The sequence below is a fragment of the Lagenorhynchus albirostris genome, chromosome 4 (assembly GCF_949774975.1).
Source record: "Lagenorhynchus albirostris chromosome 4, mLagAlb1.1, whole genome shotgun sequence".
NCBI lineage: Eukaryota > Metazoa > Chordata > Mammalia > Artiodactyla > Delphinidae > Lagenorhynchus > Lagenorhynchus albirostris.
The window spans coordinates 82,981,651-83,003,253 of record NC_083098.1 but is presented as its reverse complement, the minus strand read 5'-3'; the positions used below and the strand labels follow the sequence as shown (position 1 = coordinate 83,003,253).

Below are 21,603 nucleotides of genomic sequence, written 5' to 3'. Positions count from 1 at the left end.
TGAAAGGTCCGAGAAGTCTTTTCTGCCATGTCTTGTACCTCAGTGCTTCTCATAACATGGAGATCTCCGGACAGTTGTATTTCCTCAGGTAGCTGCCTTCCAAGTGACAGAAAGCAGAAGCTGCCAGTCCTCTTAAGGCTAATTCCAGAACATTACTTTCACCATATCCTATTGGTCAAAGGAAGTTAGAGTCAGTCCAGGTACAAGCGGAGGGGAATAGATCCCACCTCTTGGTGGAAGGAGAGGTGTATGGAAGGGATTGATGGCCCAAACTAGATAGGTAGAGGGGGTACTGAGGGCAGAGGGCCTTGTCTTGGCTGATGGAAATGCCGAAGGCAGAGGCAAGTTTTGTCCCACTTTCCTACTCAGGATTCTGAGTGGAGGCTGGTACGTGAAGTATCCTCATGCCAACCTGGAAGGGGTGAACAGCAGCATAAGAGGGCACAGTGGTGAGGTCAGGTGAAAGGAGGTCTCAGCTGCACTCACAGTCCTCTCTCAGCTCCTGTGTGGTGACATCAAAAGTTCTTAATTTCTCCAAGGGAGGACTCAGAAAGTAGCTGTGTTAAAAGACAGTGGGCTTGGGCTTCCCTGGTGGCGCAGTGGTTGAGAGTCCGCCTGCAGATGCAGGGGACACAGGTTCGTGCCCGGGTCCGGGAAGATCCCACATGCCGCGGAGCGGCTGGGCCCGTGAGCCATGGCCTCTGGGCCTGTGCGTCCAGAGCCTGTGCTCCGCAACGGGAGAGGCCACAACAGTGAGAGGCCCGCGTACCGCAAAAAAAAAAAAAAAAAAAAGACAGTGGGCTTAGGACATGGAAGCAACCTAAGTGTCCATCGACAGATGAATGGATAAAGAAGATGTGGCACATATATACAATGGAATATTACTCAGCCATAAAAAGAAACAAAATTGTGTTATTTGTAGTGAGGTGGATGGACCTAGAGTCTGTCATACAGAGTGAAGTAAGTCAGAAAGAGAAAAACAAATACCGTATGCTAACACATATATATGGAATCTAAAAAAAAAAAATGGTTCTAACGAACCTAGGGGCAGGACAGGAATAAAGACGCAGATGTAGAGAATGGACTTGAGGACATGGGGAGGGGAAAGGGTAAGCTGGGACGGTGTGAGAGAGTGGCATGGACATGTATACACTACCAAATGTAAAATAGCTAGCTAGTGGGAAGCAGCCCCATAGCACAGGGAGATCAGCTCGGTGCTTTGTGACCACCTAGAGGGGTGGGATAGGGAGGGTGGGAGGGAGGGAGGCAAGAGGGAGGGGGTATGCGGATATATGCATACGTATAGCTGATTTACTTTGTTATACAGCAGAAACTAGCACAACATTGTAAAGCAATTATACTCCAGTAAAGATGTTAAAAAAAAAAAAAAAGGCAGTGGGCTTAGGGCAGGAACTGGGTGGAGCCTGAGGCTCAGAGCTGGCTCTAGCACCACTGGAGACTGGCTGGTGGTACCCAAGGCCCTGACCACCAGCTGTGGATGTCAATAGCAGGTGCCCATGGGATATCAAGGGTGAGAGATCTAGCCAATCTCACTTCTGTGGTCCCCAGGCCAGGCAGCAGCCCAGACTGGTCACTTTGCAGCAGAGGGTACCCAGGATTAAGAGGACACCATCTGATTTGTGTTCCCCATATCTCATGTCACTGTAATAGTGGAGATAGAACCCCCTCTCTCCAGGAGGAGAGCAAGAAATCTAAGCAACTGATCACGATGCCTAAGAAGACTGAACTTAATGGAACCGTTTATTTCATTGCACTACATATTTGCCAGATTTGTCTACAGTTAGGTCTCCCTCCTTCTGCTAGTCTGAATAATGGCCACCAAATGTGTTCATGTCCTAATCCTCAGAACCTCTGAATATGTTATCTTACATGGCAAAAGAAACTTTGTAAGTGCGGACGCGCAGGCTCAGCGGCCATGGTTCATGGGCCCAGCCGCCCCGCGGCATGTGGGATCTTCCCGGACCTGGGCACGAACCCGTGTCCCCTGCATCGGCAGGCGGACTCTCAACCACTGCACCACCAGGGACGCCCTGTAGGTGTGATTAAGTTATGGATCTTGTGATGGAAAAGTTATCCTAGCTTATCTGAGTACATCCAATGTAATCACAAGGTTCTTTGTAAGAGTGAGACAGGGCGACAGAATCAGATGTTGGAGTGATGTACTTTTAAGATGGAGGAAAGGGCCATGAGCTAAGGAATGCAGGTAGCCTCTAGAAGCTGGGAAATGCAAGGAAAGCTCCTGTGAAGTTGTGAAAAAACAGCAGCCTTGCCAAGACCTTAATGTGAGACTTCTGACCTCCAGAACTATAAGAGGATAAATTTGTGTTGTTTCAATCCACTGAAAGTAATGTGGTAATTTGTTGCAGCAGCAGTAGAAAAGTACAAGTCACTTGGAAACATTGAAGCTACAATTTCATTGTTCATCTGGGTGTAAAACAGAGCTAGAATTAGCTTTATTTTTTTCCATATTCATTCTCTGGGTAAGATATTATTTCTGTCTATTTGATAAGTAAGAACTTTGAAGGGTAGGGAGTGACGTTCAGTAGGTCTGTCCAGATTGAATGATTAACGATTAAACCACGTTTAGAGCTCGGTTCTTTCGGAACCACAGAGAAGCTCCCTGGGAACATCATGCAGGAGCATGGTCTTGTACCAAGATGTATCAAAGTAGAAAATTGTAACAATTTACTGCTAGAAGTAATATGAAAACAATTGCCGCGACATGACTAAATGATCCACTTATCCTTACTTTGGAAGATTTTGACTCCTTAAGAAATAACCAGTATACCATATTTACTCTACTTTGAATGGTGTAGTCAGTCGTAAGTTCATTTACAGTTTTTGACAAAGTTCATTTGTTCTAATTTCTTTTGATGGCAAAAGCCATAGAACCACAAAAAAAATCTGTTTTTCTAATTAAAAAAAACCCTTCCGATTTCCAAATTAGGATGACAGTAATCCTCGTTCCATCGTTGGAGGTGATGTTGGTGGGGGTAGTTTGAGCCTCGTGTTTCCTCATCTCCTACGAGATTTCTGGACACCAGCCTTCTTCATCCTTTGCACTTGCCCATCGTTGTGGTACCACTGGACCGTGAGTGGGCACACCTCCAGGTCACTTCTCCTTGAGCTGTTCTGACCTAGGAAAGGTGGGCTGTTGTCCCCACTGGAGGATTGGGATCGCAGGCTTCATTGGACCTGCTCACCAATCTGGGTCACTCAGAAATAATATCCATATGTTGGGGACAGCTTGTGTTAAGAATAATCTTTGTGAGCCAGTTAATACCTTGAGAGATTTTTCCTAACATTGTCATTGTGCTATTTGCAGCACACGTTCCAGCAAAACAGCTTTTCCATTTTATCATCAGGATTATAGAGGCATCATGTAAAGTAATTAAAATAATGGTGCCAGAATGATCTGTGTGAGAGATGCTGTCAGAACTGGAGGTGGAATTCAGACCCTTCTAAATTTCTGTGCATACTCTTTGGTCACACCCAAGGAACTTCAATATGTTTTCCAGTGCTTTGTTTGCAGAGGACGGGAAACATAGATTTGGTGAGCGTGCAGGTCTATATTGGAAGTGTGGCACTGGTAGGAAGAAGTCCACTAAGGAGATGCGTTATAAAGTGGAAAATTAGGGTAAAAAGACATGGTTTCTAGCTGGTCTTCTATACCTCCAACTGAAAGGTGAATTCTTTAAAAATGAAATCCATCTCCAGAGTCCCCTAGGTGATGTGTCAAATACTGTCAGGGAGCTCGGATCCCTTTCGTTACGCTTTTTGTTATTTCTAACCGTGAGCCTGACACAAAAATCTTCTCAAGAAGGATTTCCAGAAGGGCTACTGTAGCTGGGTGCATGCTTTAGAATAAAAGTAAATCCGTTTTTCACTTAAAACAAAACAAAAGAAACGCACACAGAAAACCTAGTTTGTGTCCATGAAAAATATCTTTGAATGTCTAGACAGTTGTGCTGATCACTTGTCTTTCGTAAGGAAAGGATACAGAAAAACTATTATTCTCCCCAGAAACCTTGTAAGGTCCCACGTGACCCAAGTGACCTCTCACTCAGCTAGTGTAATAGGAGCCAGAAGTGTGTAAGGAGCTGGACGACTGATGTTATAAAGCAGCCCTGGCGTTATGGAGCTCTCCTGTTTGGAGCCTCTTAAAGACTATTGCTGATTGTCCTACAGACTGAGGGTGAAAAGCTTCGGAACCACTGTGAGTAGTGTCACTGATGTGTTGTTAGGTTTCCACCCAGACGGCATTTATAACTAATAGAAAGGAAACTCTGTAATGTAATTAACTTACATAAAGGAAGGAAGCATTAAAGCACGACTTTACAGGCAAAAATGGCATAGACGGATCAAAAGGGAGCATTTATTTGCTATCTTTCCAGATATTGTGCTCGGGGTGTTGCAGATGGGCTTTGCAATAATGAGAAAGGGGCTTTGTTTTTGTTTTTCATTTACAGAGTGGCCAGAATGGCCTGATGTATGCTGGTTAGAAGGTTTCTGTGTATTTCCCTCTATTTTCCACATAAATTTTTTCCTCTTGTTCTCCCAGACATCTTTTTCCATGTTTATGGCTTTAAGTCATCAAAGGCATCTGGAAAGCTGTTTTTAGGTCTTCAGCTGTTGTTGGATGGAGTTGAGAAATTTTTGCTTTCACAATGGCCCAAAGTGAATTGTCACATGTGGTTAAGTCCAAACCACAGGATCTAGTGACCACAGGATCTAGTCCTGTGCAGCCCATTATGAGCAGAATTTGTTGCCAAAATATTTTCCATGTGGGATATGAGAAGATGCTAGGAGACTGACTATATTATTGCAGGCGAGCTGTTGCCCAAAACAGCTATCAGTTTGTTCACACAGCTGTGGAACAAACCACATCCGAAGCATATGCAGTGTGTGATTGACCCTTGTATTGAACACATATTGAAATTGTAGCCCGTTACACGACACAGGGAGGAAGTGGCTCATTTAACGGAGACACTGCTTCCTGTATCCTGATCTGCTCAGATAAGAGGACGGAGGTTCAGAGAGGTTAAGTAACTTGCTCCGGTCACGTGACCAAGTGGTAGAGCAGGGGGACTCATTCCTGGGTCTGTTTGACGCCAGTGCCTGTGCTCTTTATCGCTTCTCAAACTTCGCTGGTGAAGGACTGTTTTGGATTTTTTTGTTTTTTAACACTTCCAATCCATTGTAATACTGTACACACTGTATTATGTTGTGATTAGTACACAACTTGTATCACATGCAACTCACCCTGCCACTTGGCCAACACCTAAACCAACTGACATCGTGCTGAGTAAGACGAGTCGTCTGATCACATGCTTGGATGGGGTGGCAATGCCAATTGCTGTGCAAGTTTCCAACGCTCATCCTCAAGTCCATGGTGATGTCATGGACCTGTAAGGATGAACTCACAGGTGGCACTTTGAGTAGCGTTACTTTGGTGTGAGGGTGAGGGCACTGTATGTCCGGGGAAAGCCAGAGCCTGACTAAAGAGGAAACCCTGGGAGTAAAGGTGAATACATGGAAGGTGGACCCTCCAGCTAGCAGATGGTGTGGCTTTCCTTACTCTCTCCAGGACAATCCTGAATTCCAGCAGGTCGTGCTCTCATCCAGTCTACCCAGGTTATTGCTGTCAAGTCAGATGGGCACACATTGCAACCTCCTCTGCAGGAGAAACACCAAGAGATTTTGAACACCTACAACAAAATGTATATGTGGGGGAGAGGGGCAGGGAGATTCAAAAAGGGGAGGGCAACAAAACACTTATCATTGTAGTAGTTTCTCCCAAAGTCCTTATTAATCACTTGGCAGTTCGTTCAAGTCATGTATTGAGCACCTCCTGTACACTTGCACCTTGGTAGATGTTTCGTGATTAAGGTAGTGTTTCTATACGTTGTAGTTTACTGCTGCTAGAGGAGGGGAAGAAGTAAGAAGAAGATACTTATCATTAAATAAACTTTAGTATTGATGTTGTTATTAGTTGGTCCTCTGTAAGTAACAATTTCAAGAAAATGTTTAATGCTTAATTATATCCTTTATATGTGATTAAACACGGTATTTGTAGTAATTTTATTTTTTAAGGATATTAATCAGGAAACTAGCATTTAATTAGAACAATGTTTCTATGGAAAAAAATCATGTCTTGCTGAAATATTTTTTGACTTTAACACTTTCCTTAAGAATAAAGCCTGTCAGACAGGAGTGTGAAAACTGCCTGTACTTGGGCTTCCCTGGTGGCGCAGTGGTTGAGAGTCTGCCTGCTGATGCAGGGGACACGGGTTCGTGCCCCAGTCCAGGAAGATCCCACATGCCGCGGAGCGGCTGGGCCCGTGAGCCATGGCTGCTGAGCCTGCGTGTCCGGAGCCTGTGCTCCGCAACGGAAGAGGCCACAACAGTGAGAGGCCCGCGTACCACAAAAAAAAAACACAAAAAAACCAAAAACAAACAAAAAAAAACTGCCTGTACTTAGCAGAATAATTTGTTATGTGAGCCAGTACTGGTTAAATGGTGCAATATGGTACCATTTGGCTTCATTGGCCCAAAACGGCATAAACAATCGTCTAGAATTTTAGGGTCTACAAAATGAAGAAAAAAATACCATTGTCTGTTTTTGGTAATATGAGCAGACCTAATTTTATGGTGACCAAGTATAAAAAAAATTTGTGACACTCTCAAAAGCCTTTACAGTGACTCAATATGAAGTGGCAGAATAAGAAGTTTGGTCTTAAGTCTTTGACTCTCATTGTTCACAGATTCTTTCCCTTCATGTTAGATTTCACTCCTGTCTCATGGTTTGGAGGTCTCTTTCACTTGGTGCTGCATGTATAGGTGGTAATGACATCAGTCCTTCTTTCTACCTCTTCTTTGCCTTGGGAAGTCAAGGATGACGTGGATTGCTGGGGATTCTTGATTCAGCTGATGTCTTGCATTGAAATTACTTGGAGAGAATATGAAAATGCATGTCTAAATTATTATAGAAATCAGTAGAAATGAAATTTAGTTCAGTTTTAATGGAAAATGAAAATCAAATAACTTCTTTACAAATAAAATCTATTAGTAATATCTTAAGTAAAGATCTAATGAATATATTAAAAAATACTGATATTTGTTGTAGATTCCTCTGCTCGATAATCTCTGGCTCTGTTTTTGAGTTTCTAAAGAGAAAGACTTCAGTACTCAGGGTGTGCTGTCTCAAGCTGTGATTTTTTTTTTTTTCTCTCTGGTAAAGGCATCATTGTGCCTTAGTCTTAATATGAGGGAAAATGAAGGTGGGAGTGGAATTTGTATTAAATATTTGGAATTTTTCTTCCTCCCCACCCCCACTGTCTAAAATATGCATGGGATTTGGAAAACAAATTCGAAACAGAATCTTTCACAGATACTTAAGAAATGCATTTCTCAGTGGTGAAGAGTTCTGATTTCTGAATAGTGCTATTTCATTTAGGAGCTTAGGTCGCTAAGTGGTATATAATAATCTCTATTTTTCTTTTCCTTGGGTTTTACTTCGACTTCCTACAGAATGAAAGACCTTTTATAAAAAAAATTAATATTAAATGTCTACTTTGCTAACATAAACTCATTTGCTTGTAGAAACTAATAACAGTATAAGCTAAAAATATATTCATTTTACACTTTTGGGAGTGGGACCTCTGCTAAGGAAATAGAGAGTAATTAGAATCAGGAATAGTTTTGCTTCTTTGTCTCTCTGTCCCTAAACTCTTGGGTTAGTGGGAACTTGGAGATGGTACGGGAAACAAGGGTTGTGATTCCTTCTCTTAGACATTAATTTTAACATAAAAGAGGACAGATGGGCCAGAACAGACCACCAAAAAAGTATTTTACAAAAGATACGAGTTTGGCCATTTAGAGTTGTGTCTAAAATAGACTCACTGTTGTACACATGTTTAGCATGTTCCCTGGCACAGATGGCTCTCAGTATATATTTGTGAAGCAAATGAGTGAAATCAGGATAACTGATTTCGGTGATAGTTGAGATCTTCACTAGTGTGGATCTCCACTATGGGTTGAAATCACCTGTATTTTCCAAACAGACTTTCTGTATTCATTTCGTTGATCGTCTTGATACAGGAAGAAACTTTCTAACGCTCAGAAGTCCAAATACAGCTTCTCCCCAAAGCACTCATGTTATAGTGATGCAATATGGAAATAATAATGGGTTGAGTTTTAATCATATTAGCGGCACATGTCTCCTTTCCTGCCTCACTCCGTTTTCATCACATGTAATTACATTATTATTAGACATCAGTAGTTTAACCAGGATAAACAATAATTGCTGGAAAACTACGGTTTTTAATTTGAGGAAAGGAATTGCTAAGTAAATGGAAGGGAAAAATATGAATGTGTTGTGTTTGGTGATTCTTTTTGTGTAACTGTTCAGCAACCCAGGAGGTGACTTAAATTTTGCGTGTCAATGTTTGACGCTAGATTTTTATCAAAGGAAGGGTCATATCGGTTTTCATGTGTGCTTAGTTAGAGATTTGTTTAAATGGAAACATAAGCTAGCAAGACACAGTCTCACCTTTGGGGAATGAGTTCCTGCATAAAAGCTTCGTGTCTCGTGCTCCAATGTAAAGAGAGAAAAAATTATATTGGATGTCTTTTTCTTTCTGCTCTGGCAGTGCAGCAAATGTGAACAATGTAGTGAGTTCAGACCACCTGTGAGACTCCAGATTGCTTTCCTGAATCTATGTTGAATTAGGTAACAACATTTGATGATAGTATTTAAAGCAAATCAAGGAGAATTCAGATGAATCAGTGGATAAACACATTTAATAGTAATATGGACCTTGCTCTTATTGCAAATGGATTATTATCCAATGAAAACATTCTTTCATGTTGTAAAGCTTTCCAGATTTCAGGAAGCCAGGGCAGCTGTATTTTTCAAACCCTCACATGTGATTCAAAAGCACCAGTTCCTAGGAGAAATGAAGTTCTTTTAATATACGGTATTTGTAAGCCATGGATAAACTCTTTTCTGAAAACATCAGAAATACACCTGTTGAAAGAAAGCTCTCCTGCCAGATAAAATGGAATGTTCTCATTTAACCAAGGGAGCAGCTTGGCTGAGAGAGACTCACAGAGCAGGTGCTGCTGTGTCTCTAATTCCAGCATGAAAAGGATGTGAGGAGATTTGCCTCAACCCTTGGCCTCAAGGGTTGAGAGCTATTAATATAAGCAACTCAGCAACTTCCTTCTATGTTGCTTGCTTTGTTTTGAAGAGTGTGCCCACATAAAACTCACTGACTCAAGGAAATGCAAGTTGACCTCGACCTAATGAAAACTGCGATTGATAGAAAAGGCTGCATCTTTCAGAGAAAACTAATCAGAGACAATGCGGATGTCTCTGTCTGGATAGCTATTGTCAATGGGACTGAAGGGAGCCAAAGTGCATGCAGGAGATGACTTAGAGACAGAAGAGCTCTTCCAGTTTGCATGAGTCTGAATAGTTCCCAAAACTTAGACACTCATTTGGTTTGAGTTTAAGATCTGGCAGGTTTTCTTTGTCCAACATTCTATTTTTGATACTCCTACACAGCCACTTGGTGACTTTTCAATGCCATATGTAAATTTTTTCTCTCTGTTATTCAGGGCGTAGCATTAGTTTATTTTTGTAGTTCCTTTGAGAAGTGAAAAGGATGATATACAATTACAGAATTTGGAGGAAAATCCATGCCAATACATGAGCTTGACCTTCAGCGTAAGTCACTGGTCAAGTCACTAAATAGGTCCTAAAACTATTTGGTGGATATCGGGCCAGTTCCTAACTTGTGCTCGTGGTGACTCTTCATTGCCCAACACAATGGCTTCTTTGCCTGGCAAACTCTACCTCTCCTCAGGCAGTCAAAATATCACAGCAGCGCTTCCCTCCCCACATAACCCTGGGAACAGAGGAGCTGACACAACCACACACCCTTGCCAAGTACAACAACATGAGGTCCCATCTGCCCTAAGGAGGGGCATCCCTAGAAACCTCAGTGCCCCCTGGGCTGACCCTCAGAGCAATGGGATTTTCAGTCTTGCTCAACACTGGGGATTTGAGTGTCTCTCAGGATAATCTTCCTTTCCCTGGTGGTTATGGATATAATACTCATAAAAGAAATCTTGTGGACTATATTTTGCCTAAATCTGCCCATCCACAGTCTCTGTTGTGATGACCAGACCGTTAGACTGAGGTCAAAGTGCTGGGTGATTTATTGGTGATGTTGCCAACTTCTACTGGCTAGATGGTCTTACTCAATAACCAATATGTGTTTTTGTAGGTACAGATTCAGAGAATCTTCACTGTTTTTCCATTCTTTATTAACTTGTAGGAAGCATCTTAGGATCTCAACCCTCTGATTGATGATCAGTTCATTGATTGCCCGTGAAAGGTGGACTCATCGCGTCCTGTGTTCCCCAGCACTAGTTTAGGTGGAAAATGACAGCAGTCCTCTGAAAGGAGAGCCCCTGTAAAATAACCATAAAGTGGAAAGGATCAGAGACACCTGTGGAATTTTTGTCCTTAAATTTTTTGGCAATAAATATTGCAGTTGAAGCACTCTTAGTATTTTTAAGAAAAATAGTAAAAGTAGATTGTTACAATTAGTTCCTCCAATAGGTAATCAAGGAAAGCATAAAAATATGTGAAGTTTTCCTTATCTGTCTGTCCACTGACCTGTATCTTTCCACCATACTTTTCAAATGGAATCTATAGCCTAAAAATGGAAATTAATTTTGCATGATGACCTGAGTTTCTGTCCATTCTGGAGACGGGGTAGCTACTGACCTTGATATCTTGCTTTATTATCTGTTGGTCTTGGCAGTACCTTTCTCTTCCAGGGCAATTTCCCAGAATGGTTTGATAAAACAAATGCAATCTTTGGAGGACTTTGGTTCTTTGTGGCTAAGATAAATATATATCATCTTAGAGTGGGGTTTATTTCCCACTATGAATGCATTCCTAGAGAACTGCCATTGTGGAAGGAATTAAGAGTTCAAATATGGTATAATGAAGTTTCCCTAAAAGATTATGGTTCGAAGCCTCGGTACATCGAGTGATTGTTCTAAAAGAGGTCTTTCTTGTCAAAGGGTTTGAGGGTTGCTGCCAGTCCATTTCCAAGCTGAAGATGAGGGGCACAATTCTAAATTCCAGGTTCAGTTGCAGCGGAGTAGGGGAAAAGTCTCCATTCTGGCCGTCATAAGAGATGGGACCTGTAAGATTGGGGCAGCGTGGCATCGGGGTGTGTAGCAAGGTCCAGAGGATTTAAACTAGCGTTCCTATTCCTGTTGCACTTTTGAAACCTCTGAGTCTGTGAATGCCTCGTACAAGTGTATGTTAAACTAGATGAAAAACTAGATCCCTAATCAATCAGGAAGGGAAGATTATCCTAAGAGATTCACAGATATAGATGGTGGAACCATAACTTTTAGAAGTCAGTATTCAGAGCACAGCACGGAAATAGCTGGAATAAAGTGCGTTTTGAATGCTGATTGCTTTATTTTCATACCAGCTAATGAGTTAATGTGCCACACATCCTCTAACCTTTCTGGAATGGTGAACAAATGGAGAGATGTGCTGAGTAAGTGGTGGAAGACAACGTGAGCCCTAAGGCCATGAGCTGGAATTTAAAGGAATAAACCATGCGTTTATGATTTAACTACTAAACGCCTGTATATAAATCTAATTGGTAATGCTTTATCAAAAGATAAGTGATAAAATCCCACATGTTTTTCTTAATCTTTCAAAGTTTCTTTAAAATGGAAAGTGGTTTCAGAAATTGAATTACTGTGAGAGGAAAAGGAAGAATGATGTGTGTGTGTGTGTGTGTGTGTGTGTTTCTGAAGTAGATCAGTGTAATGGAAGCATCAGAGACAAATCTGAAGGTTAAATTAATTCATTTCATTACAAGAGGAGCAAGTGTCGTGTAAGAAGGCTACAGGGCCTTTGGGTAAGTTGGGCTAAATACTGATTTTTGCTTAACAGGATCACCATTCGCGTCTACGTCTGGAAATAAGTAATATGATTGTTAGGCAGCAAAATGCTGTTTTTATTATTACTGCAGTGATGTCAATCCAAACTACAGGACTATGATTCATGGAATCTTCAAGGAAAACCAAATGTTCTTTTTTAAGAAAGTAATGGAGTTGCGATTTGCACATCTGCTCTTAAAAATCTGTTTTTTATAATATGGAACATATGTCAATCACTACATCTTTTATTAAACTGAAGGAAAATTCTTGTCCAGTGGATTAATTCTAGATCCGAGGAATGTGGATCAGTGGAGAAAAGCATATTGAGACAAATGCCCGTTTGTCTCACCTCTTACCCACAGAGCAGTGATTCCTAAACTGCTGGTTGTGACCCTTTTGAGGATAATAAAATCAAGCTAGTGGGTTGTGACTAGCATCTTAAAAGATGAAATGGAATAGAAAATATCACAGTCCATTGATTCTAGTAAAAGGTCAGTACTGTTTTGCAAACTTTGTATCCGTGCTCTGCGTGTGTGTCCACACAGGTGTACATGGTCAATGAGTTAAAACATTATTTTTCCTGTATTCTAGAGCCTCAGCTTTGGAGGCTGCTTTAGGCTTGGCTAGACCAGAAAATCCCACCACAGATTGGAGGGGTGAGGCTGACTGGTTCAGGCTAGGGCCCTGTCTGACTCATAGGGCTTGCAGACAACCACAGCATTTCAGTCCCTTATTCAGAAGCTACAGCATACCTGCAGGTTCAGCTGCCGGCACTTGTCTGATGAAGAAATGCTTTCATTCATCAGAATGCTCCTGGCTGTTTCCTGCCTTCCCCTTGGCCTGCACTGACCCAGGAACTATAGTAGATACAATGTTTGTAATGTATAAGGAAGCGCAATTCTTTAGGTCTTTTATCTTTGTAGTTTTTTTGACAACTTTTTGGAGAAATAGTTCATATACCGTACCATACAATTCACCCACTTAAAGTATGCAAATCGTGTTTTTAGTATATTCACAGAGTTGTACACGCATCACCACAATCAATTTTTGAACATTTTCATCCATCATCTCAAAAGGGAGCCCCGTACCCTTTAGCCATCATGGTCCCCCAATCCTCCTTCTCTTGGGTTGATGGTACTGACTCAACAGAAGCCTTGAGGAAAGAGATGAACTTCCACATCCAGGCTGACACAATTTATTATACAGAAATACATTTATAAACTATATATGTCGTGCTATTAATATAGTATTATATTATCACACATACACTGATGAAGTAGGAAAGCTGGTATTTGTCCCCCACACCTCTCTGTGTGCCCTACACTATTTTGATGCCCTTGGTTCAGCCCACTTGGGTTAGAGCCCAGCCCCTCTTAGTTTCTCTTTCTGCCCTCCAGCAGCTTCCAATCCCCTTCTCACAAACTCCAGGTAGTTTTCTTAGATGCCGAGTTTTTTTTTTTTTTTTCTTTTTGCGGTACGTGGGCCTCTCCCTGTTGTGGCCTCTCCCGTTGTGGAGCACAGGCTCCAGACACGCAGGCTCAGCGACCGTGGCTCACAGGCCCAGCTGCTCTGCGGCATGTGGGATCTTCCCGGACCGGGGCACGAACCCGTGTCCCCTGCATCGGCAGGCAGACTCTCAACCACTGCGCCACCAGGGAAGCCCAGATGCCGAGTTTTTTTTCCCCGCCATGCCAACACTGTATCTTAGCTCTTCCCTGTGCCTGGAACGCTGTCTCAATCTTTGTCCTTCTAATTCCTAGAGACTCTTTCTAATTCCTAGAGAACATGCCCAGGTATACCTCCTCTGCTAGTCATCTTTAATCTCCTGAGCACAGTTCGGTGTTCCTACCCTTCCTTTCTCTTAACAGTCCATACCTATTTATTATAACAATAAATGTATTTGTCAGTATCCCATGCTAGATGACAGGGGTTAAACTTGTAGATTGCTTACTTTCTTTTTTTTTTTTAACTATTAGAAACAATGATGTGAAGAATATTTTCCCTTGTACATGAATCTCTGCACATTTCCACTTGTGTTCGTAGGATACATTCCTAGAATGTCCACGCCATTTTTTGTCATACTTAAAAAAATATCCAGAAAAATACATTGCGATCAGATTGTGCGGTGACTTGAATATCAGATTGAAGTGATTCCAAGCATTAAAGCTTGTTTATGGGGATGTTGCTTATGTCAGTTTGCTAAGGCTTCTGTAACAAAGTGCCACCAACTGGGTAGCTTAAACAACAGAAATTATTGTCCACAGTTCTGGAGGCAAGAAGTCCAACATCAGGGTGTTGGCCTGGTTGGTTCCTTTTGAGGGCTTCCAGGGAAAGGTCTGTTCTGATCCTCTCTCCTTGGCTGTCTTCATGGCATTCTCCAATATGTGTGCCTGTGTCCTAGACTTCCCCTTTGATAGGGACACCAGTCAAATTGAATTCGGGGTCTACCCTACTCTAGTATGACCTCAGCTTAACTAATCACATCTGTAATGACCTAAATTTCCAAACAAGGTCGCATTCTGAGGTTCTAGGGTTTAGGACTAAAACATTTGAACCAGAGAGAGGGGAACACAATTCAAGTCATACCTTGATTGATACAAAATTGAATTTAACTTTTATTTAGGGAGGTAAATATACATATAATATTGATTTTTTCTACTCAGGAACAGGATATATTTCTCTTTATTGAAGACCTATTTAACCTATTTTATCAATTGAATTTTATAGATTTATTGGATTGGGGGCATTTAGAAAATTACAGTGTTTGGAAAGTAACATCAGAATAGGAATATTGGGTGAACCTGTGTTAGGAAAATTAGGTAGGTATGAGAATGGAGTGGGGTACCTGGCAGGTTGTTGGCACTCCATAAATGTCTATGGAGCAGATTGGCTGGAGGGAGTAAAATAGTAAGGGAGAAAATTTAATTTTGCAATGTAAAGGTTGTAGGAAGTGTTGCTGTATAATCTAGGGGTACTTACATATTTGAATTAGTCTAAAATTGTCCTTTATCAGAACAGACTGAGTTTTAAGCTGGATAATTTACTTCGTGTGTATAGCTTATCACAGAATAAACATAGGAGCTGAAATACGGTTATGAGGAGAGAGTTCGCATAAAATAAACTCATTACCACTAGGGTCTCCCTTTCCTTCTCATGTTAGTCTTCAGAAATACAGACATTACATGGAAAAAAAGAAATACCCTCAAAAAGTGCTTTTAAAACATTTATTTTCATGGTCAAAAGAAAACTCAGAGCCCACCTCCTGCTATATACCCTCTTCCATTTCCAACTCCTGGGAGTTTTTCCTCCTCCTAGGTCCTCCCCTTCCCAGTCGTGTGCTGGTTCAGGAATATTTGAGGATTGGCCTGTTGTGTCAACAGGCAGCATTTCATATTTCATCTCAATTCCTGTAGCTGAAAGCAGAAATATTTTAAGTTTTGAGCGCATGAGAAACCTTTGCATTTCACAGACCTGCAGTTCCTGGTTTCAAAGAGTTGCCTTGCTATTTGCTACCTTATGACAGTGTTCAGTTTAAACTTTTACCTTTTGGGTAGCACTGCACATTATTGCACCATTTTCTTTTCTTTCTTCTTTTTATGCTGCACAAATATTCATCTCTTTAGCTACGCTCCACCCACCCCATCCTCGTACTTTTGGGAGCCTCTGCCAGCTTAGGGCGTGTTTCTCAAGGGAGTCTTCACTTGCCACGCTGCTTCCTCATAAGCCCTAGGACAGGCTTTCTGGGCGAACTATTTTCTTTTCACCATCAGACAACCCAACCCCTGCCAGGCTCTTCCTCTAGGCTCAAGCTCCAGTCTACAGAACCCCCATCCCTCCAGGACGGAAAGAACTGCAAAAAGGCAAAGCGTGCTTTTGCTACCATGGCAACCTGGTACTTCTTAGCTCCTTTTTGCTACTTCTTAGCTCCTTTTTGAAGTTATTTCCTAGTTGTGAAGGCTAATTTGCATAAAGTTATCAAATAGCGGGGCTCAAGGCTTTCACTGTTCCCAGTCCTCATTTGAAGGCTTTGCCTTGTTTCCTTTCAGAACCTTTACTATAACTGTTTGGTGTATGGATTTCTTCTGCAGATAACCTAGGCTGTTTCCCCTGCCTATGGCCTCTAGAGCATTTCGCTGTTGCGAGACAGACTTACAAGTCCCTCTGTGTGAGGTGGTGCCTCATCTTGCTATGCATTCTCAATTTGAAAATATCTCTTGGAGGATGAATTGGCTGTACATCTGAAGTAGGGTAGTATCTTCAAAAGTTCGGACTTAACACATGATAGCTCCCTTTGGGCCATTGTGAAGGCAAAAATTCTTTACTCCTCCTAACAATGGTTGACCTACAAACAGCTCTCAGGGACTGCTTTAATTCCTACCGTTAGTATGGATGGAGATGTCCAGAAGATCGTGCGTGGGAAAACACAGAATCTTGTGCAGGCAATGAAGGGGAGCATACAGATGGCTTCTAGTGACATGACTAGCAATTTGAGGTCCCTTCTTTTTGGTGGTCATTGAAGCAAGAATCCTAAAGTCTTTGAGGTCACGTGGTTCCTGCATCCCTTTCATAACTTTTGCACCAAGTAGATTTCTCACTCCACTATAAATACCTTCAGGGTCTGGAAAGTCACTCTTTTTGGGGAATCCCATTTCGTCTTTGGCCATCACCTACTTCAGTAGCTCTTTCTTATTGAGACTGCCTTTCTAAAGGCTGCCGTTGTGTCAGCTTATTACTGGGTTTTCCAATCATTTAGATTCCCTGGGAAGTATGCAAACATTTACATCTGTTGCACAGCTAGAAAATACAGTAGAGAGGAGTGATGTGCCCAAGCAAAACCATGGCAGCAAGCATCCGAGTAACGCTCATATAAAATGTTGACTCATTCAACAGACTTTGGAGGACGGATAACTTGTGGGGCATAGTGTAGATGCTGAGGACTTAAGAGATAATGTGTGTTGTCCTGGCTTCAAAAGCTTCCAGTCTATCCAGGCAAGGGACTATGTATAATATATATTTGAAGCCCATTCTATACCTCTCCCCAATTCCACTCTCTTTACATATTTAGAAGCAACCACTAGCCTGATTCTGGGGTTTTTATCATTCCCATGCACACTTTTTTATATATATATATATATATATATATATTATATATATAATTTTATTTTATTTTTTTTGGCGGTACGCGGGCCTCTTACCGTTGTGGCCTCTCCCGTTGCGGAGCACAGGCTCCGGACGCACAGGCTCAGCGGCCATGGCTCACGGGCCCAGCAGCTCCGCGGCACGTGGAATCCTCCCGGACTGGGACACAAACCCGCGTCCCCTGCATCGGCAGGCGGACTCTCAACCACTGCGCCACCAGGGAGGCCCAACACACATATATTTTTACTGTATATGTGTATCCATAAACTACGTATAATATTGTTTTGTGTGTTTTTGAACTTTATAGAAATAGTAACACACTGATTGTATCATTCTGTAACTAATTTTCTTTGCCTTTGAGATTTATTCGTGTAATTCTAATTCATAATTTTTGCTACTGAGTTTTATTATATGAAAAAAACATTACTTATTCATGTCATCTGTTAATAGACACTTAGGGCTTGTCAGTTTTTCACTGTAGCAAACCTTGATGGATGGAACAGTTTTGCACATGTCCTTGTACGAGTTTCTCTAAGTATATTTGTAATCGTTGAGTCATGTGAGCTGTGTTTTCTTCGGCCTTTCTATATTTTGATCAGTTAGTTGCTTCTCAAACTGATTATGCCAACTTACTCTCCCATCAGTACTGAATTTGAGTTTCAGTTACATATATTTTCACTAACACTGGAGTTTATTGTCTTTTTTGTTGCTTGCCTTTTTGATGTTCTCATAGCTCCCTGAACTTTTGTCTTCTCATCACACTTGTTTAATGTCCTTGCCAAACTGTAGACTCTAAGAGGCAGGGACAGTGCCTGTTGCTTCACCCTTCCACCCCCAGGAGTTACCTAAATCCAACTCCTTCACCCCTCTACTGTACTACAAGGCCAATTTCAGATGCCATATCTTCCCTGAGCCCTCAAAATCAGATGTTTCTTCCTTCTTTGGGGATGAGCCTGGAGCATTTTATTTGCATCTCTTTCATGCTTACCGTTGTCTGACCCATCTTATACCTAAATGTGTACTTTCCTGTTGCCCCCAGTAGATAAACTAGCTTTTCAGGATAGAGAAGACCTTACTCATCGTTGCAGCACCTACAGTACCTGTGCCTTGTACGTTTTAGGTGCTTGGTAAATATTTGTGTATATACTTCAGTGCCTGGTATGTTCTGAGAAATCATTCACACCCTTCCTACTTCATTGTATTCAGTTTGGGGTTGCCGACAAAAGATATGCACTTATTGTAGGCTCTTGATCGGTGGCCAGATGGCGTTCTAGAAAGACTTCAGAAACAAGAGGACTTTTTACCCCACACCTGCCCCAGTGCTGAGATTACCAGTCTCTTTGTTAGTAGGACAGAGAGAAAATGGTATCTCTTGGCTTTAATTTACTTTGAACATTAGTTAAGTTGGGCATCTAATGAATATTAGCATATATATGTATTGATATATATATATTTTTTTCCTTTTGTAAGATTTCTGTGCATGTCCTTTGTTCTTTTCTCTTTTGGGGTATTTGTCTTATTGTTTCTATTACCTCTTTCTATATGAACAATTTTAATACTCTTTCATGTATATAACAAATTTATTTGTTATATATAGCTTGATTCTTAGAATTAACTTCCTGCCTGAGCACCTCCACTCGTACTGTTTTTGGAAGGAACATTCTTCCTGTTTTCACTTTTCTTCTTCCACCCTTTTCTCCTGCCCCACCCGCTTTGACACACTTAACCTGGTCAACTTCTGATCCTTCAGAGCTAAGCTTAAATACCAGGAGAGGCGTATCCAATCCTGTCCTCCCAACTCATGTAAATCACCCCCTGCCCCATTATCCTTTTCCATAACTGCCTTCATGACCCCTTCATGGCCTGACCACTATGTGCAATTCCATGCATGCTTAATGTTTTTATCCACCACTACGATGTAAACCCCTTCAAGGGCTGCACAGCATCTGCTTGGTAAAATAAGGGAGTGAGTAGGGCTTCCCTGGTGGCGCAGTGGTTGGGGGGTCTGCCTGCCGGTGCAGGGGACGCGGGTTCGTGCCCCGGTCCGGGATGATCCTGCATACCGCGGAGTGGCTGGGCCCGTGGGCCATGGCCGCTGGGCCTGCGCGTCCGGAGCCTGTGCTCCGCGGTGGGAGAGGCCACAGCAGTGAGAGGCCCGTGTACCGCAAAAAAAAAAAAAAAAAGGGAGTGAGTAAACTTAGCAGCCGAGTGATTCTCTTTGATCACCCTTTATTAAATTCAACTAAAATTTAATTTCTATCTCATCAGTTGGTAGAGAAGTTTAAAGACTTCCAGTGGCATTCTTAAAAAAATGTAGATGTTTGCTAAATGGACGTGAATAAAAACGGAGCTTTTCCAAATGGGTGGATGATCGAGAGAGAGAGAATACACCTCTGGAAGCGAAATGGCTGCGTATCTGGGAGTAGGTGCGGCCAGCTGTTCACTCTGTGCCAAGGATGCCGCACCCCTCCTGGTGTGCTTGCCCAGGAGGCTCCGGAGAAATCTGTAGCATTTGAACAGCCTTCTGAGTGCGACGCTAGGTGGTGTGTCTAGTGGCAGTGCACATCTTACAGCTGTTTCTAAAAGATAAAGCCGAGGCATAAGCTATGCAAGGCACGTCAACATTCACAGCAGGCTGTTTTCTAGGGAGCACTTGTGAATCCGATCTGATTATTAGGCTATTTTCACACATGGTAGGTGTGCCTTAAGGGCAATTCCATGCTCAGTGGTGAGAAAATGCGAGATCGAAGTCCTGACCTTCTCTGATTCTACATCACATGCTTTGATAGCACAGAAAATGTATTTCTGAGGGTTTTACAGCTGTGTGTGTGCATGTGCATGAACGTGTACATGTGTGCATGAGTTCACGTGTAGTCAAATTTGATGCAAACGTGTTCCTTTAACTGGTTAGTTTGGGGTTATTGACATGAGTACTATAGATACAGATATAAAATGTACTGTATTTCTCTGGGGGCTTGACTGTTGTACATAGTTATGTGTAGTTTCTTTTCTAGAATATAGTTTTCCCAGATTAGAAGGCAAGCAATAGCTGACTATTCTGAAAGATGAAGAAAGGGGAGGCAGCTATCAATTATAGTGTTTAAACATATGGCTTTAGATAAAAGGATGACTTGTTATTTAATGTATCAAGCAATATTGTGAGCAAATTCTGGTTGACCGCATCTGGGTGTGTTCCCTTTGACCCTAAAAGGAGAGGGTGAGCCTGGAGTGATGAGGTTGGAAGCAGTCCTTGTGGGGGGGCGGTGGGGGGGGTCGCGCGGGGAGGACGGGGCTGCATTGTGTGGTTTGAAGAGAGCCGCGGCTTGCATTGGTCCTTACAGCTGAGCCTGGGCGTTTGGGGAGGACGCTGCTTTGTGCAAGGTCAGCCGTACGTGATCTTTAGTTATTACTTTAAATCAGCTTCTAAGAATGTGGCTGCAACTTACAGCTATTTCCAGTAGGTGTTTGACATCATCTACTTAGTCTTCTTTTAGGCTTATTTCTTTCACTGCCCCAAATGATTTACAGCAAACAAACAAACAGCCATCCTGCAGACATGCTGATGAGGACCTCTGCATTTGGTTGCTTTGACGCAGTGCCCAGATAATTTTAATGCTCTGAGTTTGGTGAATTATTTAAGTTCTATATTGTTAACTGCTGTGGTACTGTAATGTCAAGAGTTTTGTTACTCATTTTGGCTACATTAACCTGTTCCTAAGCACGGACTCTTTGGTTTCAGACAAGATACCCGATGGTAATAGTTTCTGATTTGACCCTAAAGACTTAGAAATTCCTTGTTCGTTTAGACCTACTAATATAATATAATTACTTATCCAGTTAGTAAGTTTGTATTTTAATATAACTTTATTTCTGATTTTATTCAGTTCCCGGATCTGAGACATTTGCCTCTTTTTTTTTTTTTTGCCTGCGTGGGTTTGGGTTCTTATAATATCGGTGGAACAGCTAGACCAATATCTTTTATTACAATAATGATTTTGTTAATAAGAATATTTGGTCTATCAGAGCTTATAAAACTTAGGACTCAACAGCAGCATAGCTTTATCAGCTATTATTTTGAAACATGGCTATCTTTAATATTTCTCAGTTTATTATTAATATTTGTTTTAGGGTTCACACCATATCATTTTATTAACAGAGAAAATGAACGATCCAGCTGGATTCTCTGTTCTTGGAGATTTCAGAAACCTGTATTACTCTGATGCATTTTCTTATTTCTCTTATTATATTTATTTGATTTTTGGGGAGAGGGGTGATGTTTTCTTGTCCAAGAGAGCAATCACAAATTCCTCTGGTGCAGTAAGTAATGTACCTTGTCTTAAGCAACTAACTAAACAAATAAAAAAATGATCAGATCTAGATTTAAAACAATACTGTGTGCCCTGGACCACCCTCTTTGACCAATGTTGCAGTTTTGAGGAAGATGCATAAGGTAGAAGCAGG

The 21,603-nt window shown here is 41.7% G+C and overlaps 1 protein-coding gene across 10 annotated transcripts in view; it reads left to right on the top strand.

Moving 5' to 3' along the window:
• LIMCH1 (LIM and calponin homology domains 1) overlaps window positions 1–21,603 on the top strand; it is a 342,494-nt gene that overhangs the window by 76,952 nt on the left and 243,939 nt on the right. The window lies entirely within an intron of this gene.